The 24,685-nt window shown below is 44.3% G+C and overlaps 1 long non-coding RNA gene across 1 annotated transcript; it reads left to right on the plus strand.

The window, feature by feature from the left end:
- Positions 1-207: 207 nt before the first annotated feature.
- On the plus strand, positions 208-24,424 carry LOC118718514. The gene is made up of 4 exons (XR_004987843.1): positions 208-217; positions 5,095-5,099; positions 5,303-5,312; positions 24,277-24,424. It is a non-coding gene; the product is annotated as an uncharacterized LOC118718514 (long non-coding RNA).
- The last annotated feature ends 261 nt before the right edge of the window (positions 24,425-24,685 follow it).

Genomic DNA, 24,685 nt, shown 5'->3' on the forward strand with positions numbered 1-24,685 from the left:
AAGCATGTTCTCCAATGGCTTAGATGGTAGCTGAAGTCCACCTCTAACATCTATGTCACTATTGACCCAGAACTTCTTTGGTATATATTCTATTGATCTCTCCCTTGTCCAAATGAGAGTCACTACATGTCTCTCTCAGTTTCCAGGGCTATTTCCTGGTGAGGACCTAGTGTGGTCATCTCTCAGTGGTTCCCAGAATCCGGCCACTTTCATTCCAGTCGGCTTTCTGAGACCTTGCCTCTTTCCTTGTGTTACATTTTTTTGTATACCTGGCACATTTTTTGATCTAACAACAACTAAAATGCCTTCTTTGAGAACAGTCACACCAAGGAGCAGCTACTCTTACCTTTTATACTGCTTATCTCATTTTTCAATTTTATTAACCAATGTTACTCCAATAAATTCAATAAAAAGGAAAAAAATTAAAATCTCATCTTTCATATCTGCCTGACTGTTCCTGTACAATGTCAACATTTTTCCTACGGAGATATTTTTCTGCTTCAACACAATCTTCCTGGGCTTGATTTCATTGTTCCATGACTCTTGTCGAGATAGTGACATCCATACAAGTCGGGATATCCTACTTCCTCCTTGATTTCCTGAATAAAATGATTCCTAGATGATAAATATTTCAGGCACAGGCAGTTTTCAACTTGCCTTCATAGCCTCTGGGTTTTTAATAATCCTTTCTGAGAAAAGAGATGACTCTTCTTTACAATAAGAATATTTATTTATTTATTTATGCCTGTTTACTAATAAAATCTACCACCACCATATCTGTGGGTGAAGCGACAGTTCTGGTCTTGGGAAACTAAAGCTGTGAGCACAGCCTCAGAATGAAGAAGCCTCTGGCCAGTGTTTGATCTCACAGTACAGAGCTCTCAAGAACCCATAGACGAGTCTGAGAGTATGAGAGATCAGAGCTTGGGGTTCCGCCTTTGTTCCCTCATGGTGGAGCAAAAAGAATATCAGGGAAATTCAGTCTGCCTACCTAGGCCTGACCACAACATTTTAAAGTGAATGTTTTACAAAGTAGGGCTCTGCAGTCCATGAAGAATGTCCCTGCCTTTGGACCATTCTCAAAGTGGTTATATCAATAAATGATGTGTCATTAAGTCCAAAGGGCTCTAATATCTGCTTCAGCCGCTACTGAAATACGAGTACAAGTCCTACCTGTGTGGTTCAAGGTAAATTTTTAGGAGGCCAAAATGAAGATCGAAATGGCTGGCATATTTCCAAGTTTGTTCTTAATTGTATAATAACAGCCATTCATTAGTAGAAAAAGCCTGCAGGTCAACTTACAACTGTCAAATCAAAACCAACCTCATGGTACACAAGTTCCATGCAAATGAGTCAAAATCCCACATGGGTACCATGATCCAGGGCCACGTCCCTGCCCAAAAAATCACCTCCCTCAACTCCTTTTATTTTGCCCCCAAGCATCATTTCTTATCTGTGGTTTAAGATGGTCTATTTTCACTCAATGACAATTTTTGTAGTCAATAAGTAATACCTCACTCTTTTCTATTATGGAGCAAATGAGATGCAGACTCAGGGTTGGTGAGACAGAGATCAAAATGTCAGCTTCATTACTGATAAAAAGTTATAGTTATCGACATGGTTTCTGTGCACAGCCAGTGGGTTTGCTAACACTCTCTGAAATGAACCTCTCCCAAATCACTGCTCCTTTTCTTTGACGTAGAAAGCCTGCCCCGCTCAAATCTGCACATAACAGCGAGTGGGCCAGATGCTTTCTATTTACAGGCAGAAATACGCCTGAAAGAAGAGTGAGGATGGATTGAGCAATCCACCCATCAATTAAGTTGCCTTTTTGCCCTGAGGATGGAGATGGAGAGAGAGGCCAGAATGCCCCTGTAATGGTGCGCTTTCTTCATGAAAACATGAAGTCAAGGAGGAAGATTTCACTCCCAAACAGAATTGGCTCAATTTAGACCATTTCTGAAGAAATTAAGAAATCATAAAGACAGGACTCTCCTAACAATTGACTGTCTGATTTCCAAGGTCAGGGGTATAAGGAATAATTAACAAACCATCTATGCATTCATTCACTCATTCATCCAAGAGCTACTGAAAGGCAATCATGTAGAAGGCATTGTGCAATCCCCTCTCTATCAAATGAAGAAGCCAAGGATCAGAGAAATGAAGCGATGTGACCAGTGTCACCCACCACATCGAGGATGTAGGTAGGACTAAAACCCATCCTTCAGGGCACCACAAAATGAAAAGGCTAAGATGTGCGCCCCTGGGCATGTCACATCTGAAATGCTGTGTTCAGTGCTAGCCACTTACAAGAAGTTAGTGACACAACTGTGACCCAGAGAAAATAAGTCAGGGTAGTCAGAGAAAGCGTGGAAAATATGTTACGTGAGAAGTGGAAGGAAGAAAGCTGTGGTGGAAAGAGTTCTTCTGCTGGTGTCAGATCACCTGGGTTCAAGACGTGGATTCAATCATGGTGAGTTGCTGTAACCTTGGAAGCTCCCCTGACTTCCTGAGCCTCCATTCCCTCTTCTATATGGTGGAGAAGATGATAAACATCACTGCCCTTCTCACAGAATTATATTATATGTGGTAATGGACCAGAGTGATTTATGTAAAATGATGCAATGTTACTATCATCATCATCATCATCATCATCATCATTATTAAAGGTAATGGAGTAAAGAATGTTTAGCAAAGAGATAGAGTTGAGCACTTGGTTATTTGAGATTTTTGTCTCTTATAACAAAAACAACAACAACAAAAACGACTAAAATTTGTTAGGCATTTTTCTAAGTTCTCATTGTAAATTCACTAAGTAATGCTGTGATTACTGTGGTACCTACTATGCATATAAAGAAAATAAGGCTTCAGTGAAGTTGAGAAATTTGCCCAAAGTAGCATGGGAAGTGGGGGAGTCATGCCTGAAATAATGTAAAAATCCATCCTGTTTCCTCTGCACACACCCTCAGCCCGTCTCCTGTAGCCGGCATGCAGCGCTGAGAAGAGATAGAGGCGGTACACAGGTCATACACTGGGATCACACTTCAGTTTGCCTGCCTGAGTCAAAGCACAGCTACTGTTCACCATCAGGGTTCTGCCACTTAGGAGCTGTTGGATATATCAAACTATTGGATCTGTGTCTCCTCTTTTTGCAGCTGAGGATGCTAATCGGTCTACCTTCCCAGATCACTATGTGAGAACACAAGAACTCATGCATATAAGTGCTTGCAGCTGTGTGACACAAATACAATGATCATTGCTGAACTGCTTGTCAGGGGAGCAGAAGGCAGAGCCTTTGGTAGAGCGATGGACCAGGTGGCATGCAGGTCCCCTGCACTTTTCAGAGCCTAAGACACTGTTCCTTCCTCCTTCTCATAGATCATGGGGCAGGCGCTCCTGGGAGCTTCCTGGAGCTCAGCCAGCTACTTTGCTCCACAAGGGTTTTGACAATGGCAAAGGGAATTGGGAAGATAACATCAAAGTGCTGGGTACAGAAGCTGATTTTTAAAAATAGGCACACTCGAGCCGGTTCTTTGAATTTGGTGGCATAGTTAATATATTTAGGGATTATTCTACCGCTTCTTTTAAACTGATCTTTTTAAACTGATGTATTGCACAGTCCTAACAGGCCTGGATTCTAGGAAGCCCATTCTGAGGCAAAAAAAAAAAAAAGTTTTAGCCAGACAGCATGCTGTTACATCTTGAGGGTGAAGATCAAACCTCACTCAGGGTATAAGGAGGGGGTGAGTCTCAACAGGAAGTTTTGAAAGTAGAATAAAAATAGTAGAGGTGGTATAGTTTCCCAAGTTCCATTGAGATCAGGCGAAGTGAAGGGTGTGAAGAGCAGCTACAGCATTCAGACAGAATCAAGCCTCAGACTGACTTGTGACAAAGCCACATGTAAGTCCCAGCTTGGAGGGCAAAGCCCTCCTAGCACAATTATAGTCAAAAGGCTATGGCTGTAAGCTTGACCTTATAGTCAGACTCTGCAGTCCTAGGTAGCTAAGGGGTGTGGGCTGCGGGGGGGTGCAGCAAGTGCTGCCAAAACAAGGCTTGACAGATTTCAGAGAATGGCAACAGGAAAGAAGCAGATTTGAAACTTGCAAGAACATTGTAAACACCTTGTCCTTGTTTTGCTTTGTGTGATCAACTCTAAAATAAAGCTTCAGCTTACAGGTTGTGTCACTGTTTCCTCATTCAGGCACAATGATCCACCTGGTCCCAACTTTATTCTCTTGGCTTCTTTAATCCTTCACACACACACCCTCATGTTCACCCCTGGCCGTACTGGATGCGGTTCAATGGGAAAAGTCAGTATCTCCCCCAAGCCCCAAACTACTCAATATCAACATGGCTTTAACTTAATTAGGAATACTTCCTCTTTTTGGCTTGTTTTATTGAATTTATTGGAGTTACAAAGGTTAAGAAAATTATATAGGTTTAAGATGTACAATTTTATAAGACATAATCTGTATATTCACCACCCCAAATCATGTCTCTTTCCATCACCATTTACCCCCCCTTTACCCTCACCTGCCTTCCCCCACCCCCATTTCCCTCCAGTAATGACCATACTGTTATCTGTCTATAAGGTTTTTGTTTTATTTTTGGCCTTGTTTTTAAAGACAACAATCACAGCAGTAGAAGAAGCCAGGTGGCCACTTGTACAGAATTTTGATGAGAAGGTGAGGTACATCTTTTTGGAAGGTAGTATGACAGTAATGTATATGAGTCGCCCCAAAATGAATTTTGACTTCAAAATCCCTTTTCTAAATGAACTATTAAGGCTAGATCAGATGGCCTGTTTTCTGCGTTTAAAGTTCAGAAGCACAAGAAATCTGGTCCATCAACGCTTACAATCAACCAACAGGAGAAGAAATGTTCAAAAATGCAAGAGCAGTGAAATAACTCATAGCAGACTTGTGAAACAGAACATCGGGTTGCTATTAAACTGATGATTTGGGGAAAATAATGATACAGGAAATCATTATGAGCAACTGCTGGGTGAAAGGAGCAGGTTAATTAGGGAGTCTGAGCTGTGAACACCGTCACTGCGTGCATTCATTTACACAGAAGCAAGAGGACGTGTGGCAGGATGAGTGTACACCAGACGAACACAGTGGTTACCAGGGCCAACGGGATGCAAACCATTTTTAGGTCTTTTCGCATGCTTCCATGTGCTGTCTGAATTATCCCAAATAAGTTTCACAGTAAGTACCTCTTCACAATAAGAAAAATAAATCAATAACACCAGTGAAGGAAGACCTCCTGCTACTTTTTAGAGGCAAAGCGGAAACTGTAGATTTGTGGAGGTATATTTGAGTCATCCAGTAGTCTGCGAGGAGTTAACGGAGTCACCCACATCCTTTAACTGAACCTCTGTCCCTCCTGTCGTAGAAAGATGGGGTTGGGAAGTTCAAGAGAACTAAGTTGCAGCGATGTAATGTAAGCAGGACAACTGCAGCTGCCACTGCTGTGTGAGAGAGGAGGTCCTAGGAGCTCTCTTTATGTTGTGTCTCTGTGAGATGATGGATGTGAACTAAACCCACCATGGTAATCACTCACAGTGTGTGTACGTCCCAGCACCGTGCTGTGCGCTTCATACATGTGCAGCGATGCCAGTCACTGGCTTCTCAATAACCCGGAGAGGAAAGTGAAAACCTATGGGAACCAGGACCCTGTTCAGCCTGGGAGATAATCCCGGCCCTGAAGGGACACTTCCCATCTGGAGGGACAGTCGTTCTGGGAGTGGTTTTCAACTCATTTAGGTAAGATGTGTGTGGAACACCTGCGGGAGGAGATGAAGTTTAGTTTTAAACAGGCTTTGAGGTTAATCTTAGATGGTCAAGTAGAGATGTCAAGCAGTCAGGTGTTGGTGAGCCTGGACTCTGAGGGAAAGTCCTGGGGTGGGAATGGGATTTGCTTTGCTTTCTGGGTTGATTCATTCCTCCGCTGAGCCCCTCAACATGGGCAGTATTCCCTCTGGTTTGTTCCAAAGTGGGTGTAACTTACCCACCATCACATCACCAAGAAGGACTAAATGGAATTTTGATTTGTGTCACCCCTTCTACCCCTGCAAGCCCATACTTTTTGAAAGGTAATCACTCCTGGAAGAGAAATTAGTTCACTTATATTCTTTTAGTTTTATTTCTGTAACCCAGTTTGTGTTCAGCTCAATACAGAATCATAGAGGGATAAACCTACAAAGAACTCACAAATCTGCCTCCCTTCCAACAACTTTATTGTTATTATTTTATTGATTTCAGAGAGGGAGGGAGAGGGAGAGATAGAAACATCAAGGATGAGAGAGAAGCATTGATCTGCTGCCTTCTGCATGCCCTATACTGGGGATCAAGCCCACGACCCGGGCATGTGCCCTGACTGGAATCAAACCATGATCTCCTGGTTCATAGGTTGATGCTCAACCCCTGAGCCACACTGGCCGAGCCCAACAACTTGATTAGGATTGAAGACAATCAGGAGACACTTGGTGTTGAACCCAAAATGGGGCCTTAGAAAAGATGGACTAGAGGCAATAAGAGAAGGGAATTCAAAGAAGATGTGGGAGATTTTGTTAGGGGCAGAAATAGACCATGGGGGACCAGCTATAACTAGGAGAAATATTCATCATGCTCTCTTAACCATGATTGTTTTGTTCTGATTAAAGAAGGCACGTTGTAACCTGGCTGGGAGTTGTATGCCAGAGACCTGGGAGCTCACCTGGAAATGATGAGCTCCTCCACATCCGGGAGCAGTCAGTTAGCATGGAGAGATTATCAACCTTCTTGCAGAAACCAGAGCCACTAGCCCTTTGCCTATCCACAGGCCTTTGCAAACCCCAGCCTGCATTACCTATAAACTGCCCATTCTGCATACCCATGCTTATCCCTTTTGCCCACTTTCCCATGTAATCTTTGTCCTTCTACCCAATGTAAGCAGCTGGCTTATGGGGAGGGAGAGGGAAGAGCAGATCTGTGGTGACCTGCTGCTCTCACGCTGCCAGCAGGACTGGAATAAACACTCATATATGATTCACCCCTGTCTCTGCTCAATTGGCACAAGCAGTGACAGGCAGCGCGGACCCTTGATTGTCCACCTACAAGTTGACAAAGTAGGCCACTGACAGCCTTAAAACATCAGGGGATACAAGATGTAGCAATAAAGCATCTCCCAGCCCTTTCAGACCCATCAGTCCCATTGCATCACAAGTGAACTAAATGACATGCATCCCAGTGGGGCGCCGGGAGGTCCATGTACATGCTTTGTCCCCTTTAGACTCAGCTCCTTGAGAAACATCCTTCTGTATCTTATTCACCTTTGCAACTCAGCATCCTGTCTAATGCCTGGCTTGGAGTCCATGTAAAATGGACATACGGAGAATACATGACTTAAATGCCAGATATGTAAGAATGTGTATCTAGTTTCCTGAAGGAACATTCTGGAAAAAAGAAAAATAATTTGAGTGAAAATTAAGCATCTTGTTATTCTACTTAAACATGAAGGGTAGCAGATTTCTGTGGACATATTTGCATATCTCTTTCTTAAATAGATGGGCCAATTTACATACATTTTTATGTTCCATTCAAAGAAACTTGCTGCCAATATGCAAATTATTCAACACATTGATTTCTCCTTTTCCTCTTTGGATTTATACTTGAATATGTATATTTTATGCAAATTATCTCCATATCCCAATGGTGCCTTTCAATGGCCTATGTTATTTTTAATGAAATTATATAATTATATATGCATATGTATAACATATATTCTGAACTTTTATTAATCAAAGAAGCCACATCCTTACATTAAAAAGTTCTGACTTAGAAAAGTTTCTTAATCTAATTGCATGTTATTTTTTAAAATATATTTTATTGATTTCTTTACAGAAAGGGAGAGAGAGGAATAGAGAGCTAGAAACATTGATGAGAGAGAAACATCAACCAGCTGCTTCCTGCACACCCCCCACCGAAGATGTGCCTGCAACCAATGTACTTGCCCTTGACCGGAATCCAACCTGGGACCCTTCATTCCACAGACTGACACTCTCACCGAGCCAAACCAGTTTCAGCTGCATGTTATTTATATTACTATTACTGCTACAATTGCTGCTTGTTTGCACAAGAGGTCAAAGAGCACAGGGACCAGCCAGCTGGGTTCAAATCCCAGTTCTGCCACATGATGATCTGGGCCACTGACTTTATTTGCCTGAATACCATTTTAAAATGGGGACAATAATGGAACCTACCCCTCAGTGAGGTTGCTGTGAGGATTAAATGAGTCCATCTACATTAAATCTTACAATAATTCCTGGAACATTCATTATAAGCATCATTCGGAGTCCAAAAGGTAAGTATTTATGACCTCAGGCAGGTCACATAACACCCCCAAGCTCCACTATTATCTTTTATAAAATAGAGGTATTTGATACCTACTTTGCAAGTTGTGGTAAGAATTAGTGTGAAAATATGCATCCATTAGGGTCAGGTACTCGCTGAATTATATTTCCTCCTAGTTTTAAAGTAGTGTGTATTGTTCGTTTACCTATGGAAAATTTCGCCCACGGTGAGCCACAGAAACACTCTCTGACATCATTTCCATCCATTATTTTTAATGGAATATGCAAATAGTATTTCTAGCCTCTGATTTTTGTTCTCATTTTATTTTCTTTTGTAGCTTCCCGAGCTGAAAAATCCATCGGATTTTACTTAGTTCCAGGCATTCAAAGGGCACGGGACTCTGAGGGGATGCTGGGATTGCCATCTTCAAGCGATGTTAAGGAACACTATCGGATGCAAATCAGGTTTGGGCTGTGTCCCGCCATTTGTCTTTCCCAGAAGCATCCCTGGAATCTCCATCCACCAGGGCTGACATTTCAGGGCATGAGGTGGGAGCCCTGGCCCAGCTGTGCTTCTCACTCATGAGTGTGATGCGCTGCTTACACTCTGAGAGGCAGGGTTCTAACCCGTGAAGGGGGGACGCTGGCGGCAGTCAGAGCATTTAGTGAGGACTCCATGTGATGATGCACTCACTGTGCTTAGCATAGTCCTTGGCACAATAATGTTCAGAATTCTTTTGATGATGATGATGATGATGATGATGGTGGTGGTGGTGGTGGTGGTGGTGGATTTTGCCTGGGGCCCATTATCATCAAAGGCTTCTTTTACCCTTAAGACATCTTCAGGAGCCCTTGCTACAATCCTGCCATTTTGAGCATAAACCTTCATGTTGGGGTGTAAAGTCTGATTCTCACAAAAGTGAGAAAATCCCTCATTATGAGCTTCACAAGCTGACATTAAAAATAGCCTTGCCAGTCAGTAAGCTCATAGAAACCAGGCAGCATCTGGGACTCACTTGGGAAGCAGGGGTAAGGGGACAGGGGGGGGTGTCTACAGCTACATAAGTGTTCTCTTGGTGGCCAAGCCCTGAGAAGGCAGGGACTCCGGCTTCTTTGCTCATCACAGTCCCTGTGGCGTTCATCTCTCACGTGGGTTACTGCAGTACCTAAGTCCTTTTTTCCTTTTTGACTACTTTTCTCAAATTTACCCTCCATAATCAACCAAATGGACTCATGTCTGTGTCCTAAGGAAAGCCACCGTGCTCCCTGGTAGCATGAGCAAGGAAAGACAATCTCTTTGGCATGTCATATAAGGTCCTCCATGACCTTGAACTTGTCTCCCAGCCTGATTTCCTGCCACTGCCAAACCTCACATCCTACGTTCCATCCAACCTTAAGGTTCATCTTATATGATGCCCCTGGACATGGGATTATGGATGAATTCTCTAGGCTGGCCTTGTCTTCTGCAGTTCAGTAAACCACCTTCAGCCTCTGTCCCAGGGGACACAGGTACCATGCCCTCTGACAAAGCCAAAGTGGCCTGCCCATCCCCAAGCACACAGAATGGCATGGAGTGTTCATTCCCCTCAACTTCTTCATCGTAAAAAGTCTGACCTCATCCTCCAGACCCTGTTCAAACATCACTTTCTCGGGAGTGCATTTCCTGACTCTCCCTGGCAGAATCAATTGTGCACTGAGTGTTCTATCAATATTGGGAGCTCACTTTGACTATAACACTTGTCACATTATATTGCGGATGTCTGATGCATGTCTTCACCATCCCAATGTCTATGCTTTGAGCCCCTAGAAGGCAGAAACTTTCTGCTTCATCTTTACCAGCTCCTGTCACATAGAAAGCATTAAAAATAAAGCTCAGAGGCAAAGAAGGTGAGTGGCTTTCATCAGAGAGCTCTCCCAACGACTGCACATATAAAACTAGAGGCCCAGTGCATGGAATTTGTGCAATGGTGGGAGTGGGGCTTGTGGGGATTAGCCCACTGTGGGAACAGGACTCACCCTGGTCAGCAGAGTGGCTGTGGACCTTCCCTCTGAATGGCTGCTTCTGCTCTGGGAGTCCCATTCATCAGAGGCCACTGTGAAGTGCACTGATCACCAGGGGCAGCTCCTGTGTTGAGCATCCGCCCCCAGTTGGTAAGTACACATCATAACAACTGGTCAACTGATAGTTCCGGTCATTCTGCCATTGGGTCATTGGGCTTTTATTATATAGCACTAGAGGCCCAATGTGTGAAGATTCCTGCAAGAATGGGCCTTCCTTCCTTTCCCTGGCTGCTGGCTTCACCTTGGCTCAGGCCAGAGCTGCCTTTCTGCCTTCCCACGCTTCCTAGAGGCCCGGAGCAGCTGGGGCAGTGTGGAATGCCTATGTTGTTGCCATGATGATGATGCAAGTGTTCCACCCGGCCCCAGGCCACTTGGCACCTGTGAATGCAAATTAACCCGCCATCTTTGTTAGGTTAATTTGCATACTCCTGATTGGCTGGTGGGAGTTGCAAAGGTACAGTTAATTTGAATCTTTCTCTTTTTATTAGTGTAGATTGTTTTTGCTTGAAAGTATTTGGTGCTACCATTAAAAATCACCAGAAGGGTACCCTGGCTGGTGTGGCTAAGTTGGTTGAGCACCATCCCAGGCCTGGGTTGTGGGCTCAATCCTCAGTATGGAGTGTTCAGGAGCAGTTGATTGATGTTCCTCCCTCACATCAATGTCTCTCTCTATCTATCTCTCTCTCCCTGGCTTTCTCTCTACAATCATTAAAAACACATTTTTGTCAAATTGCCAGGAGGGTAAATAACTGTAGTAATAATAAATAAGGCTGGAATAAAATTTGGAATAATTTGGGAATGATAAAAAAAAAATACAGTGTTGACGATGTAATGGAATTTCTAATGAAATGAGCAATCAATTTAAATTAGGAACTATTCATAAAAAATGTGGGAAAACTTTGGAAAACAGTTTAAGAGGAGCTTACTTGGGAAATCGATCCTGGCAGCTTTCATATTTAAGAATAACAGCTCTTAGAACACAAATGAGGACCTAAAATCCATGACAAAGGAACACAGGGTCAGCATGGTGGACACTCAACCCATGGCTGTTGACTGATACACAGGCACTAAAAAAGTGCGGCATATGGGCATATGGATTGTTTTTATTAATAGTTTGTGCTGTGCATGTTAACTGCTTTACCCCAGTCAACAACAACTATTCCAAGAATCACGCTGAAAGCATTCATTTCTTAAATACTCTATAAAACCGAGTATCAGCCATTCATTTTGTCTCCGTGATCATATTCATCAATATTGCTTTGACATCAGGGAACAGCTAAAATCTGGCAGACGAGGGTTGCAATCCTATCTCTGCTACCAGCTCCTTTTCCTCTTGAACCAGATGAGATAAAAGTTAAAGTATATTGAGTGCTTATTATGCTCCGGGCACTCATGTAAGCACTTTGTGTATGAACTGAAGCTGCCTTCATAACAATTCTGTGAGGTCGTTACTGCCGCATCTGCATTTTCAGGTGAGGAAGCTGGGACACTGAGGGGCTAACCGAGTTTCCAAAAATCGAACCACCTGGGGCTGGAGGAAGCAGGGTTTGCAGCAGGTCATGCAGCTGCAGAATCCGCAGGCATAGGTTCCAGTGGCCCCGGCACAGGGCGGTGGGAGGTGGCCATAGGAAGTGCATTGTCTTCAGGAATTTAAAATAACAACAAACCTCGCTGGGCCCCTGTCTGCTGTTATCATCAATGTCCTGAACATCAGGGAGCAGAGACACAGACTCCCAAGGTATTTGTTGTTCCAAGTCCTCAACAATGGCTGTTTCTCCTAATGTTTACATAAGTGTCAAATGGGCACATTTATTGCCCATTAATGAAGTGGAAGTTGATCCAAAGATGTCCCCTGATGCAGGCTGACCCAGCTGCACACATTGATTTTGAAAGCAGGTTTATAACGATCTGAAATCATTGGCGCTCACTGCAGGTGCTGGTGTTGCTCAAATCTACAACCTGGAGGGGGTGGGAAGGGGGGAAGAGGCGGAGATGGGAGTCCTCTATTTCAGCGTTTTTCAACCGCTGTTCCGCGGCACACAGATGTTGCCTGGTGTGCCGTAGGTGCAGACAAGACAAGAATTTTATAATTTTTCACTATTTTGTTTACTTAATATTTCATAATAAAGTAATTATAAAATACTTTCTTTGTGTTTATTTGATTCCTATTCAAGAGAATTACTTTATATATAGTCAATATAGGCACAGAGTTAAATTTTTTAACATTTTCTAATGGTGGTGTGCCTCATGATTTTTTTCATGAAACAAGTGTGCCTTTGCCCAAAAAAGGTTGTTTTTCAACCCAAGGTGGAGAGTAAACAGAGCGAGCAGAGGTGAACAAATGCTTTGGCTGGAGAGTGCCATTCTGTAGGAGTACTCAGCCTGCTTATTTCCGTGCAAAAGTTTAAACCACGAGACAGGGTTTGAAATGCAAAGTGCGATATCTTTATTAGGAAACTGCAAAATTTAGTTAATAAAATATATTCATCCCATAGCACGTTTATCACTAAAAATAATTCTGGCTTAGGACGGAAGGAGGTGCCAAAAACAGCTCTGCTCCGGGTGTCAATCAACGCTGCTGGCTCTGCCACTTCACTCTCCGAGTGTCTACGGACAAATAGACCCTGCCAGTGTCCTCCCTCACCCCCAAATGCCACTGTTTACGACTCTATCAACTCTCACTCTTCCCATTTCTGGGCGGAGCAGCTCAAAGAGCCCAAGATGCTTCTAGAAAAAGGAGCAGGGAATAAATAATTTGTTTATGCCAGGGGTCCCTGTACCATCACTTCATTGGACTGCGATGCTTACTTCTCCGCTGTGCTTCTCAGACATGGGGCTGCCAGAACACAGTGCAAAGCTAGTGTTTTTCTGTAGCTTTGACCCCAAAGTCCTTCCCAGCTTCATTTCATCCCAATAAACACTAGCGGTTTCCCCGGATGTATCATCCTTGTCCTCATCACATCTGTGTGCCTGTTCCTCCCTCCATCTGCACAGCCTTCTCCCTCTCTGACCCGCCTTGTTTGCTGAGAAAACTCCTCTCTTCCTGAAGTGAATGGGTGTTTCCTCGTTGAACGCTTACTACCATCTCCTCAGGCTTGTTTACACATCAGCTTCCCCTTCTTCCATCTTAAAGTGACCCTGAAGCTCAGGAAGAACTAACTGCCTTGGCATGTTTGGACCTGCGAGGCCCACATGGAGCCTAGCCCCTGGTATGACCGCAATTAATATCTAGCTCATAAGTGCAGGACTGTGGTTTCACATCTTCTGTCTGCTTAGACTGAGGGCCCTAAAGAAGCACATGGCGCTTAAAACAATAGTGGGACTATCTAAGCCTGGCTTCCTCAGAAACAGTCGGAGGCCAATCTTAACTGCTGACTTAAAAAAAATCTGTTTGTATTGATTTCAGAGAGGAAGGAAGAGAGAGATAGAAACACCCATGATGAGAGAGAACCCTTGATCAGCTGCCTCCTGCACTGCTCCCCCAAATGGGGATGGAGCCTGCAAACCAGGCATGTGCCCTGACCAGGATGGAACCATGACTTTCTGCTCAACCACTGAGCCACACTGGAACTGCTCACTTTTAATAGGGGGGGGGTGGGGGGTGGGGGGTGGGGGGAGAGGGTTAATGCCAGGCACAAGAGAGAGGAATAAAAGGGAAGAGAGCAAGAGGGGCGCAGGGAAAACCAATAGAAAGTGGGCACCCCTCTCCTGGTCAAGATTCAGCCTCAAGTAAAGAGAGGGGGTTGATGTCACAGGGATGACCCTGTGACCCTGGAAAAGCCGAAGGTCTTTTGGGACCACAGACCTCACCAAGTGGGCCATGCTGAAGCCTGGCTCTGGCCCCGGAGGCAGCGCCAGGACGCAGGGATGGAGACAGCCACTGTTTACCCCTGCAGAAATGGTGGGAGCCAGAGTCAGAAAAGGGCAAATGACTGAAAACACCAATTATACAGACGGATCCACTAAAAAATTAATGCTAAACAGCAGCCCGAATGTTCTGAGCATTGATACTGGCTCAATTCTGGGCTCTGGAGCCACAAGGGTGAGCCAAAAAAAAGGGGGGGGGGGCATAGTCCTACTTCAAAGGGTCTGGCAGGAAAAACGGACATTAAGCAAATATTAATAACTGCCCAATAAATGAAAAATGGCAAATGTGTAAAGCACAAGCAAGAAAAAGTTCTGCCCTCTTCTCTGAGCTTGCTATAGGAGTCTTGACTAAATCAGGGTTCAGGGAAAGATACTCTGAGGATATAACAACGAAGTGGAGATGTTTAGAATGAACGGGAGTGATAGAGGTGAGGAGGGAGGGAAAGGGAAACAGAGACACGGGCAGCGAGGCGGTGCAGAGGATGAAGGTGACTGTTGGGGCAGGCAAAGAAGGAGAGAAAGGCCGAGTCTGGTAAAGGGAAGCCCTGGAGGACATACTGGGGATTTTTTTATATTATTATTGATTTTTTACAGAGAGGAAGGTAGAGGGACAGAGAGCTAGAAACATCAATGAGAGAAAAACATGGACCAGCTGCCTCCTGCACACCCCCTACCAGAGATATGCCTGCAACCAATGTACATGCCCTTGACCGAATCGAACCTGGGACCTTTCAGTCCACAGACCGATGCTCTATCCACTGAGCCAAACCAGTTTCGGCTATGCTGGGGATTTCTGTCTTAGCCTGAAGACCAATAGGAAGCTACCAGAGGCGGGTAGCAGATTTGCCGTGTGGTAAATTGTTACCCAGATTAGTATTAATTGCCAGAAGAACACGCTGACAGTGAAGAAGAGAAGGAACAAAAGAAAGAACAGGGACACCAATTAAAAAGGGATTGTAACCTGGACCGAGGAAGTAACCGCGGGGTTGAAAGAAAAAGTACAAAGACCTGATGGATGATTCAAGACGACAAGACGCCTTACAATGACAGGCAGGACGGATCCTGGAAGAGGAGGAGCTGCATGTGATAATAAATAACCCTCGTTTTATACCTTGTCACACGCGTCCCGGAGACTGGGGGGTAATTACCTTGGACTTGTCTGTTCTGGGCACATCGCTTTACACGTTCCCACGTGGCGGGCCTTTCCTTACCCTCTCTGACACCTGGTGCAGCTCTCTTTCCTAGCGGTCAGGTGTCCCACTACTCAAGCAGAAGGATTCTCCTTCCGTTTCTTCTCCTGATGTTCAGAAACCTAGTAACACGAAGGCCTGCCCAGACACGTTTCCCAAGAAGACATACAAATGGCCAACAGACATGGGAAAAGATGCTCAACTGCACCAGCTACTAGAGAAATGCAATCAAAACTACGATGAGATACCACCTCACTCACACCTGCTGGAATGGTTATTATCAACAAGACAAGAAATAACAAGTGCTGGAGAGAGTGTGGAGAAATGGAGCCCTCACTCACTGCCAGTGGGGAGGGAAATTGGGACAGCTGCTATGGAAAACTTTGGTTCCTCAAAAAATTAAGAACAGAGCTCCCATACGACGCAATGCAACACACTGATGATACATTATAGGAGTGTACGCTTGAAACATAAACAATATTAATAACCGATGTCACTCCGATAAATTCAATTTAAAAATAAACCAAAATAAAAGGCTGGTTATCTTTTTGGAAAAAAAAAAAAAAAAGGAAAGATGAACTGCCTGGGTTTCTGGAATTATGCATTAAAAAAAACAACACATAAAAATAAAGGTGGTAAGCATATTAACAATTACCAACACCATCATCAATAACATCATCTTAATTTTGGATGGAGAGAAGCATCTCTCTTTTGTAGGAACTCTGCCTGGGTGTGCAGAGCCCAGGACAGGAGCAGATGGGAGGGACCATTCACAGTAGGCACCAAGGTAGGCAAGCCTCTTCACCGCACTACTTCCTTGTCCTCATCCTTACAAACATGGAACACAATCAGCCTTATTCACCAGGTTGTTGCGAAAGCCAATGAGAGCTTTCTTTTCAAATAATCTGTAAATCACTTATAACAAGTGACCATTATTATTACAACAATAGAAAATTATAAAAGAGCTATGGAATGCATTCCAATGCAGTGTGGGATTTTTTTTCTTTTAATGTAACAGGAAATATGATGCTTAAATGCTAGTAGTAGAGAAAAATTTAATAATGCTTGTAGGAGAGTTCATTAAATTTTCTTATAAAATAGAATTATGATAAAAGAAAATAGAGTATTGTGGAAGATATTAAATATTCAACCTGTGAGAAACACCCCCAAAAAATCCCATTAAAATTCTAATAGGCCACTTGAATTCGCTTCTTGATGATAACTTTTATAGTAGATTTTATGCTGGAATTGGCCCCACACAATTTCTGATGAATACTTTCTAATGAGACTCTTTTCAAAGTTTTAATAGTCATCACAACTAAAAACCATCTTTGTACAAGAAGGAGATAATAAAACATAAAAGCACTTTTCAACCATTCAAAATTTATGACAGCTGGAATTAAATTTACAGAAGCAAAAAAATCTTTCTCTTCTTTAATTGACAAAAGTGTTAAAGGAATTCCTTGTGATGAATGAATGGATTTCATATGCAATCAAACATTTTCAAACAGAGTGTTTCAAAACAAAGCAGGAATTCTTGTTTGAGAACGTACCTGAACTTTAAGGTACTGTCCTCTCCAACTAGTTGGGACTAAAAGACTATAAGATAACTGTCCTTAAACGAGCATGTCAAGCCCAGCCAGCATGGCTCCGGGGTTGAGCCTCTACCTGTGAACCATAGACCTACCTCGGGTCACATTTGGATTCCAGGTCAGGACACAGGCCCAGGTTTCGGGCTTGATCCCCAGTAGGAGGCATGCAAGAGGCAGCCGGTCAATGATTCTCTCTCATCATGGTTTCTCTCTCTCTCCCTCTCCCTTCTTCTTTGAAATCAATAAAAAAAAAAAAACTATATTTTTTAAAAAGCTAAGAATAAATAATTAAAATAAATAAAAGAGCACATCAACAGCAAATAGAACAGGAGTGGCCAACATCTGTGAAAACAGAGACTCGTGCTGGCCCGGGAACTGTGGCTCCCAGACCTTGCAGAAGCTGCCTCCTACACACCCCTACCCTTTGGCCTGTAGGCTGTGCTCCTAGAGCCCCCAGAAGCATGAACTTCTCCCTCAAACCCAAAGTCATCTGGCCACAGAGGGCTGAAAAGCTCCCGAGCGCAGGGCTCCCGGCCACATTTCACATCAGACAGAAGAACCAGGGTCGCTAATTCCGGTCACCACCTGCAGTGGCCCCACCTGACCTCAGTCATCAGCATGCTCTCTTTGCCCCAAAGCTCCCATGAGTCTGTGCAGCCAACTGTCATGAGCTCCTGGCACCTACACAGGTTAATATGACAAAGGGCCCCAGCAATCCATCGCATTCAAACCATATTCTGGAAAATTCTAATTGAAGAACCTCTTCCACACTTAGTAAGAGGAAGGCAAGAGTGTGTGTATATGAGAAACTCACAAACGCAGTGTTAGCACACCAGGCGTGCTGACATTCCCAAAGGGCTGGTGATGGGTCCAATAAGCAAGCCGTGCCGTGTCCACAAGGATCTGAAATACGGCTCTACCTTCTGAACTGGCCTACAGAATATGGTCATTTTAACTGGTGAGGACAAAGCTGAGCTTTTGAATGAAAGGTGAACTTGAGTCAACGGAGCATGCTATATGTTGAATGAAAATAATGGCCAAAGGTGCAATTGCGTCCAAGTAACACCACAGAGACAGGTCAGTCCCAATGAAGGTCATCCCTGCCCCACAGTGCTCAGCAGGTTGGAGGGTTCGGCGTCACTGAGCTGCGGCTTTCGTGTGGGGAGCGGTCATCAGGTGGACATCAGTGTCCATTACAAACCCACTGGTAATGTCCCTTAAAAGCAGTTAAGTGGTTCTTCCAAGGAAAGAAACCTCCTCTATTTCTTTTGTTAAGTCTTTCTGCCCAGGAATAACTTTCAAATATGAATCAGGAGAACTAAATTTCTCAATTATCTTTCATGGGGCCTTTGGCACATCACTGGAAATCTGCGGGTTATTCACCTATAAACCAAAACCATGCACTAACAGTATGCACGTGGCCACATAACTCTAAAATTCTAGAATTTCGTCTTCATTTCTTCATGTTGCTCAATGGATTAGCACTATGCTGCTTAGGAACTGTGTCTTCTCAGATGTAAAACGCAACTCAGATTATCACTGAAAGCCAAGAAAAGAGCCTGGCCTGTGTGGCTCGGTTGTTTGAGTGTCACTCCATTCACCAGGAGGTTGATTACCAGTCAGGGCACATGGCAGGATTGTGTGCTCGATCCCCAGTAGGTGTGTGCAAGAGACAGCTGACTGATGTTTCTCTCTCATCGATATTTACATATCTCTCTCCTCTCCCTTCCTCTCTCTAAAATCAGTAAAACCCTTTTATAAAAAAGAAAGAAAAAAGAAAAGAAAAGAATGACGTAAAAAGATGCAAGCTTTAGGTGATGTGGGCAGGGGCCATGCACACACACATATACACACTGTGGGGCACGCACACGGCACTAACCACTATTCAGAAATGTCAGGCGATGTAAAGTCCTGTAGTCACGGGCACTAACCACCTGGCTTTGGGGTGGAGGAGACGGCTGTCTGTGCATTTATACTGCCTTCCAGTTAGGAGTCAGGGCCATTTACACAGAGGCTTCATCACCTCCCTCGGAAAACAAAACCTACTAATTCCACTAGGAGCTAGTTAGTGATTGTGAGCAAGTCACTAAGTTTTCCTGAAAGTCAGTTTTCTGACTAGTAATCAAAAGCATTGGGGCCGTGATAACATTCTAGCCACAGCCCCTGGAACCACAGCCCCTGGAACCACAGCCCCTGCGTGCTCACCTCTGCAGCAATGTTCCTTCCCTCCCTCAGGTGTTGGCCTTCAACCCCTTTCCCCAGAGGAACTCTTTTTCTCCCCACCCAGACCACGTTTAACTTGTTATCATACAGATCCATACAGGGCGCTCTCCAACTCCCCTCGCCAGGACAGGTAAGAGTTTGCTCTTAATTTATAAAACAGCAGAAAACCTTTTTTTTTTGAGAGACAGAGAGAGAGTGCTCATCATCTTCAGAGAGGGGGGGGGGGTTTACTCTCCCCAAAAGACAATGTCTAACACTACAAAATCCTATATAATAAAGAGGTAAATATGCAAATGGTTGTTGTGATGGCAGTGACGGACCAACCCATCAAAAGGAGGGCGGGGCATTGAGCTATAAGCTGCAGAGAGCTGCAGGAGGGCAGGGCAGCGAGCTACAGTGTGGCACAGAGCTTCTCATGCACGGATTGGTGCGCAGGGCCACTAGTAAATAATAAATGCTGACCTGTGACAGAGGTGTCACATAGATATCTTTTGGGATAGGTATTACTGTATTGCTATTCTACCCAATTTTCAAATGAGGATACTAAAATGGAGGGAATTTGAGTTCCGTGGCCAAGGCACAGAATTGCCCAGGGAAGTCAGGATTTGAAACCAGATCCTGCATCAGGACTTTTTGAGTGAAGGACAGACCCGGGTGCTGGGCCTGGCAGGCAACCCTGTAACCTCTCTGTGCCTCACCCCGTACAATATCAGGGTGTGCGTCTCTCAGACCCCTTCCTGCTGTAAGGCACTGTATTGTCACCACAGCACACTGTATTTCCCAGAATATCAACACCATTAATCATAAGACACTCCACTAGTTAAGGCATCACTAAGAAAGGCGACGTGCTACTGATTACACCAGAAAGAATGCTTTGTATCACTTAGGATTTTGATTTTATACTTACTGAACGAGCATTTCTAAACATAGTGGAATACAGACTTCAACAGATATCACACTTAGAAATACAAAAAAAGAAAATACAGGTGACATAAATTCGGAAATAAATCCCTGAAACTTTGGAAGTGGTCCTCTCCTGAATAACTTTCCCACTCAGAGCCACCAGTGCCCGAATTTCCCAGAAAATAGCGTCTTCTGCTCCATGAAGAGCATCATCTCATCTCTCCAAAGTGTTCTCCCAAGCTGCTCACCCTCATCCCTCAGGCTTGAACGCCGGCACTTTCCAGATCTCCCTGCTGATGTTAACAGAAGGGTTTATAGACAACCTCAGGGAGATACAATAGCAAAGGCTAGGTCTGTGGGCCTATGTCCATCTGCGGGCCAGAGACAAAGGGGCCTCCTTCGTTGGGACCCCACTCAGGGCCCCCGCACCCACTCCAGGCCACCCAGAGGAAGGCTCATGGCACATGGAGAAGTCATAACCAGATCCTGCCGTGGAGCTACCAGCCTCCCCAGGAATTGAGGCCAAAGAACAGAGCTTTATCTGTGGCGACCTCCTTCCGGGTTCCTCAGCCACACTGTCTAGACGCTGTTTGCGGGCAGTCCCCCTGGGGCTTGTAAGGAGCACACTCACGTCTAATTAATCCATCCGCCTATTAGTGTGCGCGGTCATCAGGGAGTAGCCACAGCGGTAATGAAGACAAAGGGCGCCAGATGGTTCCTCTGATCCTGACTCGGGCTACTCTGTGGCTCGTGCCTGACTGTCCCCTGTCTTGCCCGATTCTTCCCAGTCCCCACTCATTCTCCATGGCATCTCTGGGCATCTTTCCTCCTGTGATTCGGTGGCAAGCACATGGACTTCAATGCCTCTGCTGATACCATGTCCCATTTATCAATCATGCAGAGGAATTGCTGCATGTGCTTGATGAGGCCTCGGTTTCCTAATCTGTCTTACGGGGATATACTAGTAGATGTCTACCTGACAGGGTGGTTGTGTGGATTCAACACAATAAAGTATGTGGATGTGCCTGGTTCCCGCTGAGTAAGTGCAGGTTACCCTTCCTCCTTCTCTCCCTCTTGTCTTTCTCAACCCTCCTATCCTTCCTTCCTTTTCTCCTTCCATATCACGTTCTTTTCAAATCCTTTGCCACCCTTCCTTCCGCCCCCACCATCCCTCCTTCCTCTCTCTTATCACTTACTTTCTTTCCTTCTTTCTTTATTTCCTCCCTTATTTCTAACCTACCTTCTTTCCTAACCCCCTTGTTTTTGCATGATAAAAAAAAAGAGTGACATGATCATATTTTTAAATTTAGAATGCTCCCAGCAGCTGGAGAAAGGAGACAGACTACAAGGAGAGAGACATGTTCCAGCCACTGAAACATCTGGGTGAGAGGATGCAGCCAGAAATAGGAAAGCTGCAGTGTTGGGGGGGGGGGGGGAGAAGGAGGGGAGGAAGGGCGAGGTGGGGGGAGAAAGTTGTGATCTCCTTGATCAGTGGTTCCCGGCCTTGTTTTGGGAGTGGCTGGGGCATTTTTCTGTGATGCACCAAACCATCCCGGGTGCTTCAGATGAATTACCTTCAGGCTTCACAAAAGCTGGCCAAGTGGCTATTTCTCCCATATAATGAAAGCTGAACATGTTTAAGTAACTTGGTCAAGGTCACAGAGCTAGCACCTTGCAAAGTCAGAGCTAAGAATAAGTCCTGCTGACTACAGAATCCCCTTTTCACTAAACCGCAGCCTCAGGTGATGAGTCCAGTCAAAATCTGCGACTAGACCAGGCAATTCCAAACATTTTTTTTTTTTTTTACTACAATCTGCATTAAGAAATCCACTGTAAATTGGGGCCAGTACCGTGCGTGTGTGTGTGTGTGTGTGTGTCTCATGTTCCAGATCTAGTAGATTCTGATTGGGTAATGAGAGTTCAAATATCAAGTTGGATATAAGACATACCATGTTAAATTGCACGTTCTGATTTGTGAATTTCAGATAATATCATATCAAGAGTTTGATAAGGTCTTTTCCTGAAATTTTATTGAACTTTTTTCTGTTCTTCAGAGAGAAGAATCTGGCTGTTGAAGAATGCCTTTGCATAGAGTAGCAAGACACAATTATCCTTATGAGTCTTCCTTACTCTCCTTAATTAATTCACTCTTTAATTGCCAGTGGAGACCCCCAAGTTGATTTCACAACCTACGATTTGGTTGGAGCCAACAGAGCAAAGCCCATTGGCTGGGACATGTGCATCTCATGCATTTAGTGTCTGTGGGTCACGTTCTGAGACGTTAACTCAGCAATTTGCTTTGTGGGCTCCCCCTTTGCCCTCCCTTCACTCCAGTTCTCTCTACATCACCTCCAGGAAGGAGGAGCAGGAAGCAAACGTCATCTCTCCTTCTTCTGTTTTCACAAAATCACAATCCCCAAGGAGATCTTTAAGGTCTTAGAGTTACAGGGAGTAAGCAAATGCAGAGAGAAATGGAGTGCACAGGGCATCATCAGCCGGGCTTAGAAGAAGCATAAAGCAAGGATTGTCACCAGACTAAGAAGATGCTGCATAGCTGGGGCGGAGGAGACAAAGGGAGAGGCAGAGAGAAGGGAACACAGAGAGACAGAGAAACACACAGAGCTACTGCATCCGAAGCCACCGCTTCCCAGCAAGCCCAGCCCCTGGGCCCAAAGGCAGGCCTGCAGAGGCTCTCCTGTCTGTGCTGAGAGGAAGCAAGGCAGAGGGTTGGGGACCCAGCGAGCAGGACCGAAGGCTGACTGCCTCGGGGCTGAGCTAGAGTGGGACCATTTGCCAATGAACAGCCAAAGACCAGAGGTCATGCTCAGGCATGGGTATATGCTCCCCCCCCCCACCTGGGCACCACATCACTATGGCATCTTCCTGGGATCGGGAGGGTACAGATGAAAGCCTCAGAAAGGATTTGAGAAGTGTCTCTCCAACTGGGTGAAAACAGAAATACCGATTTCTGACAGGTCAAGACCTACATTTCTTTCACACTCGGTTTATGAACTGAAATCCACATGTGTCGATGTAAATTCATATAAATACATTTCCATTATAATGTTATCTATATATTTTAGCCTAAATATCCTAAATATATCCCCCCCCCAAAAAAAAAACCTCCAGGCTGGTGGAAGGGAGACAGTAATAAGGTGTCATATTTTAAAAAATAAGAACTCTTTCGGTATTGAAATAGCAATCAAGTAGTTTTTGGTTTGTTTTGCTTTGAAAGAGAATAGAGAAAAATGATCTGTTTTGCCTCCCACTGAGGGTGATCATTTCTCTCCAAGGCTTCATATGTGTGTCAAATTTTGAAAAACAGATCTTAAATCATGGTCACAAGAAGACTTGGTGAGATGGTGAACTAGCTGGAAACCCATTATTTTCCATCACTACTTATTTTAGCTAGCTCACTAACGTTCCTCTAATGCAGTTGTGACCAACCAGTGGGGGTCCATGAGGTCCAAAAGGTTGGTAACAGCTGCCCTAATAGGCTGGGCACATACGCACACGTGCGCACACACGCATGTGTGTGTGTGTTCCCATGATTTCAGTAAGTGAAGGCTTCCTGGGTGACGTCACCCTCTACTAGTAGTGAAACCAGAGACAAGGGCATCATCTTCTCTGAAGAACAGAATGTGTCTCTGTCTCCCTTGGAGATTTCTCCCCGACTTGCCTGACGGATGAATTCTGTGTATAAATATACTGTCTCGGGGTTGTTTTCTCACTTCTCCTTCCAGGCACCAGAAGCTAATTTAAACCAGTTCCTGTGAAGACCCAGAAGGTATACAAAGGCTTGTTTCCTCTTGCATTTTACAAGGCAAAGGAAACACAAGATAGACGTAAGACACATTTTATTGCCTCTGTTGTACACAGGACTGCATTCCAGAGGAAATGGGAATCCAAAGTTTGGAATTGACAGACTCCTGTCATGGGTGAGTTCTACTTACGTTAGCCACTCACTGACTTTTCCTGGAGTTGTGTCAGAGCAGTGAATGCTTTGGTATTTCCTCAAAACAGGGCTCCAGACCAGGCAGGCATTTCCTCCCCCCACCCCCAGCTTTACTGAGACATAATCAAAACTAAAATTGTATGTATTTAGTGCTTGTTCTAGATCTCTGAAATATGTGGTTGGTATTTTAATAGGGATTGCACTGAATCTATAGATTGCTTTGGATTGTATGGATATTTTAATGATGTTGATTGTACCAATCCATGAACACGGTATGTTCTTCCACTTGTTTATGTTTTCCTCTGTCTCTTTTTTTCAATATCCTGTAGTTTTCCCAGTATAGGTCTTTTACCTCCTTGGTTAAGTTTATTCCTAAGCATCTTGATTTTTTTTGTTGTTGCATTGGTAAATGGGATTGATTTTTTAGTTTCTCTTTCTGAAAGCTCATTATTGGTATATAAAAACGCCATCGATTTCTGTGTGTGCATTTTGTATCCTGCTCTGTTGCTGAGTTCGTTCATTTCAAGTGCACTGGTTAGGGGCAATGTGATGTTTTGGT

This window comes from Pipistrellus kuhlii, unplaced genomic scaffold, assembly GCF_014108245.1.
Source record: "Pipistrellus kuhlii isolate mPipKuh1 unplaced genomic scaffold, mPipKuh1.p scaffold_m20_p_14, whole genome shotgun sequence".
NCBI classification, from domain to species: domain Eukaryota; kingdom Metazoa; phylum Chordata; class Mammalia; order Chiroptera; family Vespertilionidae; genus Pipistrellus; species Pipistrellus kuhlii.